Source organism: Anopheles moucheti, assembly GCF_943734755.1.
Source record: "Anopheles moucheti chromosome X unlocalized genomic scaffold, idAnoMoucSN_F20_07 X_unloc_20, whole genome shotgun sequence".
NCBI lineage: Eukaryota > Metazoa > Arthropoda > Insecta > Diptera > Culicidae > Anopheles > Anopheles moucheti.
This window is the reverse complement of record NW_026453527.1, coordinates 95001-102500: the sequence shown is the minus strand read 5'-3', so window position 1 is coordinate 102500 and position 7500 is coordinate 95001. Positions and strand designations below refer to the sequence as shown.

Sequence of the window (7500 nt, the reverse complement as noted above, 5' to 3'; positions counted from 1 at the left end):
CCGAGCACGCCATGATGCACAGTGCGCCAAACGCGTGTGTTCAAGCCTGCGACACACTCCCGGGCGTGCTGCTCGCCCAGGCGTGCCGCTGGTACGCGGGCGTCCTGTAGTTATGGAATAGTGTGTAACAAGAATTGGTAGGCACTCAAGAATGTGTGCATCGGTCGGGTTTAAACGTCCGATGCGCCATATGCGTTCAACGTGTCGGTGTTCATGTGTCCTGCAGTTCACATTCTGACGCGCATTTAGCTGCGGTCTTCATCGATCCATGAGCCGAGTGATCCCCTGCCTAGGGTTTTGGTATGTTCAACTGTCTCCTATGTTTTCGTTATGCGCTAGGTGCATCTCTCACAACTTAAGTTCCCCGGACAGCGTAACCGTGCACCTCTCGGTTCCTTCGAAGCCGTCCAGGGTGGACAAGGATGACCATTGGTCTTCCTTCCCATTGATCGACGCGCGATGTGGGCGGCATCGGCGCGATCTTGCACAACTTTCGTTCTCTTGATTTGGTTCTCTCTCGCTCGAGGCCAGTGTTTAAATATGTTCTAGTGGGTCTTTACCTTCGCCCATGTGTCACACACTTTACGCGTTCGATGGCTGCCATTGGGAGTGTGCGCACAGGTACGAAGGCCACTGGCCTACGGTCGCGCACGCTCAATATCGTAGTATAGACACACCTCTCTCGCGGGTCTAATTGGCGTGCGCGGCCCCCAAGGTAACATAGCAGTTTGTTCTGCTGATACCGTGTTTCTCTATCTCTCTAACCAACTCACACAACAACATATACGTATTGATCGGTAATGATCCTTCCGCAGGTTCACCTACGGAAACCTTGTTACGACTTTTACTTCCTCTAAATCATCAAGTTCGGTCAACTTCGGCCATGCCAGCTGCAGCTCACGAAGGAACCGCGGAAGGTGTGCCTCCAGAGACCTCACTAAATAATCCATCGGTAGTAGCGACGGGCGGTGTGTACAAAGGGCAGGGACGTAATCAGCGCTAGCTAATGACTAGCACTTACTAGAAATTCCAGGTTCATGGGGACCGTTGCAGTCCCCAATCCCAACTAAATGAGCATTTGGGTGATTTCCCGTTCCTCTCGGAATGGGGGCGCCAATTGGCGAGAACACGCTGCTGCTCACATTGTAGCACGCGTGCAGCCCAGAACATCTAAGGGCATCACGGACCTGTTATCGCTCATTCTCACCTTGCTAAACACAAGTTGTCCCGCTAAGCAGGGCAAACGTGGCCGACGACCGCCCGTGAAGGGGCCGCCGGCCTTGACGTCAGGTGCGCCCGGAGGTGCACTGCTGACAGCGTTCTAGTTAGCTTGTTTGAGTCGCGTTCGTTATCGGAATTAACCAGACAAATCATTCCACGAACTAAGAACGGCCATGCACCACTACCCTTAAATTTGAGAAAGAGCTCTCAATCTGTCTTACCTCGATAAGTTCGGACCTGGTAAATTTTCCCGTGTTGAGTCAAATTAAGCCGCAAGCTCCACTTCGTTTTTTTTTTTTTTTTTTTTTTTTAACAAATGCAGGTTTTATTGTTCATAAACATTATGTTCTAACAAACAATAGCATAAACCCACGCTCTTGACGCACGACGTCGCCCGCCAGGGATTTGTCATGCGTCATTACGAACCCTTTCGGATGTCTCTTCCCTATTTCTTTATTAAATTGAATCGTATCTTAACCGCATATTAAAGGCGTACGCTTGCTTAGTCCGCGTGACTCACTCATTCTTTCCCCTCTCGGAGATCTCAAGAAGTCAACCCGACATCTATCGATCTGACCATTCCGCCTCGCTGGCGGCAGCCTCCTCCGCGGGTGTCCATCGTCGGCCTGCAGCCAAAGCACGACGGCGCCTTTCGTTTTCGCGTCTGTTCCGCCGAGACCTTATCAGGTCCGCCTCCGTAGGCGCGGTCCGACGGCGGCGCGTCGTCGAGGGTCCCTCAGCCTGGACCCGAGCTCGCCATGCGCGCTGCATGAATAGACGCCGCTCATGGCGAATTCTAACCGTTTCAGGGGAAGGTGGTCCCCCTCTGCTACGCCTAGGTATGGGAGGAGGAGCTAGGCCCGCTCGCTCCGCCTCTACTGCCGTCCGCAGTATCTCGTCATCTCGGGCGGCCAGTGCTGCTGCGACGTCCGCAGCCAGTCGCACTCGCGCCCGATCCTCCGCTCTGCCGCGAAGCCGTCGGTTGCGGGCAGATCGCTGACGCGCTGCTCGCGACTCGTTCACGCGCCGCGTGATGTCTTCGATGATGACGTCGTCCATCTCCTCACCGAAGAGTGCGGCCACACTTTCGAGGACCACTTCCTCGTCCTCGGCGAAAGCCGCTTCCGTTCGACCATTGGTGAGCGCTTCCTCATCGCGCCACAGCTGTTGAAGCACTGTGGTGATGGTCTTTGCTGCTTTCTGAATGCGGTCCCACCACTCCGCACTCTCCAGCAGCTTCTCTGCGATGTTGTTAAGCTGGACCGACTCGGGTGTCCCCCAGCCCAGCAGCTCACGTCGGATCTCCTCAAACACGGGGCACTCGAACAAGACGTGGGCCACCGACTCGACCGACCCCACGCACCGTGGACACTCCGGAGACGAAGCGAAGCCGCAGACGTGCAGGTACTCCCGGAAGAATCCGTGTCCGGAGAGCACCTGCGAAAGGTGGAAGTCCACCTTCCCGTGCTTTCGTCCCGTCCACCGGTGCAGGTCGGGAATCATCCCGTGCGCCCACGTCAAGTAGCGGCTGGCCGATGGTGTTGCCGCCGCACGGTCCCAGGCGTCCTGCCATTGCAGCATCGTAGCTGCTCGCTCCGCCGCTCGTACCTCCTTCCTGCTGGCGCCAGGCTCGACCAGCAGCCTGCTATGGCACCTTGCGTCCTCGTTGACGACCAGCCAGTACGGCACCAAACCAGCCATCACCACTGACACCTCGTAGGATACCGAGCGGAACGAACTCGATACCCCACGTGCCAGTGGCTTCTGGACCTGGGCCAGTCGTCTTCGGCACCACTGCATGTCTGTCGCCTTAGCCCAGATGGGCGAGGCGTACCGGATCACCGACTCAGCGACTCCTGCCAGCAACCGCCGCTTGGCCACCTGGGGGCCGCTGTGGTTCCTCATCACCGAGGTAACCACCGCCACCGCACGGAGGGCCTTGTCCGCGGCCGCTTCCACGTGCGGTTTCCACGAGAGTTTCTCGTGGAGTTGTACCCCCAGGTAGCGTATCGATCGCTTTGACGTGCAGACCACTTCGCCGACGCGCACAGGAATTTCCAAACGTCCTCGACGCAGACTCGATATCAGAACCACCTCGGTTTTGTGGGGGGCGAGACTAAGGTGACGTGCCTCGAGCCACCCCATCACCGCGTCGATCGCAGCCTCCGCGACCGTCGCCGACTCCTCGGGTGTGCAGCCCTCGGCCAGGATGGCGATGTCATCGGCAAAGCCGACGATGGTGGCCCCTTCAGGGAGCTGGATCCGCAGAACGCCGTCGTACATAACGTTCCACAGAGTCGGGCCAAGGATTGACCCCTGTGGAACGCCTGCCGTCACCCGACGTGACACCGGGCCGTCGTGGGTGTCGTACACCAGCTCCCTGTCGGTGAAATAGTCGCGGAGCAGGAGTTGCAGCTGCGCTGGAACCTCCTTCTCACGCAGGGCCATCGCTATCGCCTGCCAGCTGGCGGTGTTAAAGGCGTTTCTGACGTCCAACGCCACAACCAGCAGACAGCGCTTATCCCGGTTGTTAGTCCGTCCGTAGGACATCGCGCGCTCGCCTGCTTCCACCACCAGCTGGATCACCTGCAGGGTGCTCCGCTGCTTCCGGAATCCGAACTGGTTCTCGGCCAGCCGAGGTGCCTCCGGATCCTCCAGGTGCTCGTTGAGTCTGTCCAGCGTAGTCCTCTCGAAGACCTTCGCCGGATTGTCGATCAAGCAGATCGGGCGGCAGGACGAGGCTTCGCCCGGCGGCTTACCCGGCTTAGGCAACAGCACCAGCTTCTGCCTTTTCCATTCGCGTGGTATTTCGCCGGTGTCCAAGCAGCGCTGGTAGACACCAGCGAATGGCTCCGGATACTTCCGGATGGCAGCCGTTACCGCAGCGTTCGGTACTCCATCGAGGCCAGGCGCCTTCCGCGGATGCAGCTCGCTCGCTATCGCCTGGAGCTCCGCGCAGCTGATCGGACGGACCGGAGTGTCCCCTTCCGAAGGCGTGACGTCCGGCCACTCGACCGGGGGATGCTCCGGAAACAGCTCCTCGACGATCCGCTGCAACACCGCTGGATCGCGTTCACGCGCCGTCCAGCTGCCCCGAAACCGAAGAAGCACTTGCCGGAACCACTGTCCCGTCTCATCTGCAGCCAGGGCCTGCAGCCACTCATCGAACTGGCGCTGCTTGCTGGCCTTAATTGCCACCCTTAAGGCAGCACGCGCCTCCTGATGTTCCTCTGAAGCCAGTTCGGCGGACGTCTCGTCGAGGGCCAATAACTGTCGCTCCCGAGCCAACCGGCAGCGCTCGGTCAGCTCCTCGATATCCGGAGTCCACCAATATATGTTGCAGTTCCTCCTCTGCTGCTGCGACTGCCCAATCCTCGCCATGGTAGCGTCGCAGGCCTCCGTAAGCACCATCCCCAGGCTTGCCGCATCGGTCACCCGATCGGCAAAACGGGTCGCCTCAAGTGCCAGCTCGAAAGTACGGGGGCAAAACTGGCGAGTTCGCCAGCGAGTACCCGCCTCCCGTACTTCGACACCTTCCTGCTGATGAATGCCCCGTCCGGGCCGCTGACCTGTACGATGCTGTTGCCCGACCGCAAACCGAATATAGCGGTGGTCGCTATAGGAGTAGCGGTCTAGCGTCCGCCAGGAGCTGATGTCCTCCGCTGCTCCATCCGATCGGCAGAGCGTTGGACTCGCGAAGGCGACGTCCACTCTGCTGGGCCGAGCCACACCGTTCCCCAGGAATGTCGGCTCCGTGCCGCGGTTGAGGACCTCCAATCCTAGGCTGGTAACCGTCTGAAGGAGCGCCTCACCCTTAAGGTTGGCCCGCTCGCTCCCCCAGGCCCCATGCCACGCGTTGAAGTCACCAGCTATCAGCACGCAAGGGTGGCCTCGCGCAAGTACCTCCAGCCGGTCCATCTGCTGCTCGAACTCCGGGAGGCCGATCGATGGCGGAATATAGCAGCAGATGACAACGATGCCCGCCACCTCGGCAGCTACGATGCCCGGATGCTGCACGCTCCTCACCCGCTGTATGGGAAACCGTTGGCCACTGGTGACGATCGCGGCCTTCAGTGCGTCGTCGGATGCCCAGTTCCCATTGTTGGCCGGCACAGCATAGAGCTCCGTGATGAGCATCACGTCTGCTCCCTCCTCCCTCATCCGCTGGAGCGCAAGATCCTGAGCGCTCCTGCTCTTACCGATATTTATCTGGAGCACTTCTATCATCATCGTGTGGCTGCAGCTTTGCACGAAGCTGCGGCAATCGAGTGCGGGCCGCCACACTTCAAACAGCGAGCCTCGCCAGTGCAGCTCGCTGCCTTGTGGCCTTCCGCGCCACACCGGATACACGCTTTGCTGCGGTCCTCTCCCGAGCACTGCCCGGCGAAGTGGCCGCGCTCCAAACATCGGAAGCACCGCTTCTCCTCCAGCGACGCTTTCGGGACCTCCCACACCCAACAGGAGGTGTGTCCTAGGAGCAGGCGCTTCCCAGCCAGATGCTCCGCATCCGACCGGGGCAGACGAACGCGAGCACGCTTCGTGCCGTCTCGCCGCTCCCACATGTCGAAGGTGGCCTCGGAATGCTCCTTGCCGAGAGCCGTCAACACCGCCCGACGCAGCTGGTCCTCGCTCGCCAAGGAGTCGATGTTTGTTATGAGCACCATCGACATCTCCGTACGCACGGACGCCGCACCCTTGTCTCCGATGGCTTGCCGGATACGCTGGCACAGCTCGGCGCTGTCGGCATCACGGCTCAGCGGCAGCCGCAAGGTGTCTTTCGGCGTTCGCTTGCCGACGCCGATCTTCTCCTGCATGCCGTCGAGATGCGAGCTCGTACGAATCGCCCTATACAAGTCGAGGTAGCTGACGCCCTCCGCTGGCATCACCTCGATGGTGTCGGGCCGCTTCCGCGACTTCTTCACTGCAGCTGGCATCGTGCGTGGCTGCTGCTTACTCTGCTTTCGCAGCAACTGGCCCTGCAAATGCCACTGTTGTTGTTGTTGCTGGGGCTGCCCAGCCGAACGCTGTCCGCTCTGATGTTGCTGCGGACGTTGCTGCTGTTGCCGCTGCGGCTGCTGCCGTTGCGGGAGCTGCGGCCACTGCTGCTGATGCTGCTGAGCCGGCTGCTGGCGTGCCGACTTACGGCGCACCACCTCGGCCCAGGAGCCGCCTTCCTGGTCCGGAGACGGCACCACCGTAGCCGTCACCGCACCCTCTCGCTGTTGTGCCAGCTGCTGCTGCTGCTGCTGCTGCTGTTGCTGCTGCGACTGCGCAACAACCAGTTGCGTAAGGAGCCCAGAGACCATCTCCCGCTCCTTACGGTTCTCCTCTCGCAGATGAAGCACCTCCTGGCGATGGCACTCCTGCATCGCCGCGAGGTCTTTCCGGTATTGCTCAGCTTGCTCCGTCAGCTGAACACGGAGGAGGGATAGCTCGTCCTCCAGACGCTCGATGAGCCTCTCCATCGTGGCTCCTTTCGCAGCCGTGGCCGTGCCAACGCCACTCGTGCGAGCAACACCGCTCGTGGCTGCGGTCTGCCCTTCCGGCACTCTGCTGAGCATCACTACCGGTTTCGAGCCCACCGGTGCTCGGCTATCGGTCGATCCCGACCGTGATCGTAAATTCCGACTGGCGGACATCATCGCCAGAAGGAAGGAAGAGTCCGCGCTTTAAACTGGTTTTACTCCCCCTCGAGGAGGGACGCCAGCAGCGGACTGCCACGAGGATCGACGGCGAGGTTTTTCCGCCCGGGCGAGGTGAGGGAAGATGGTAGAAGAACGGGGGGGTGCGCGATGGACTCGTCCCGCCGAGCCGCTTCTTCTGATACCCCACTTGCCTGGGTGGCGATGAAGTTTTCCTCGGAAAAATCGCGAAAAACCGCTTCCTGGGTGGTTTTTCCGCTCTAGGGGGGTGGGGGTGGGTGGTATGGTGGTGGGGGGGGTATTTTCCCGACTCCCCTCTTGAAAACTCGTCGTTTGATACCCCGCACGACGGTATCAGGGCGAAAATTTTCTTCTTCGGAAAAACGCTTTTCCGCCCGTATCTCTCTGGATGTTGCGAAAATCACTTTTCCGGCGATGGAATTAGATGTAGTTTTTCCCGCCGAAACTTTTGTCCGAACACCCGGAAGCTCTAGCCCGACTCCTTGGCCGGGAAAATCGCCAAAAACCACTTCGGTAGGTGGTTTTTCCGCTCTAGGTGGGTGGGGGTGGGTAGTATCGTGATGGGAGGGTGTTATCCCGACTCCCCTCGTCAATCCGCGTCGATTGACACCCCACA

At 59.8% G+C, this 7500-nt stretch overlaps 1 non-coding gene across 1 annotated transcript; it reads right to left on the bottom strand.

Annotated features, from left to right (window-relative positions):
* Positions 1-139: 139 nt before the first annotated feature.
* Positions 140-297, bottom strand: LOC128308043 (5.8S ribosomal RNA). Its single transcript, XR_008288006.1, has one exon. It is a non-coding gene; the product is annotated as a 5.8S ribosomal RNA (ribosomal RNA).
* Between the last annotated feature and the right edge of the window lie 7203 nt (positions 298-7500).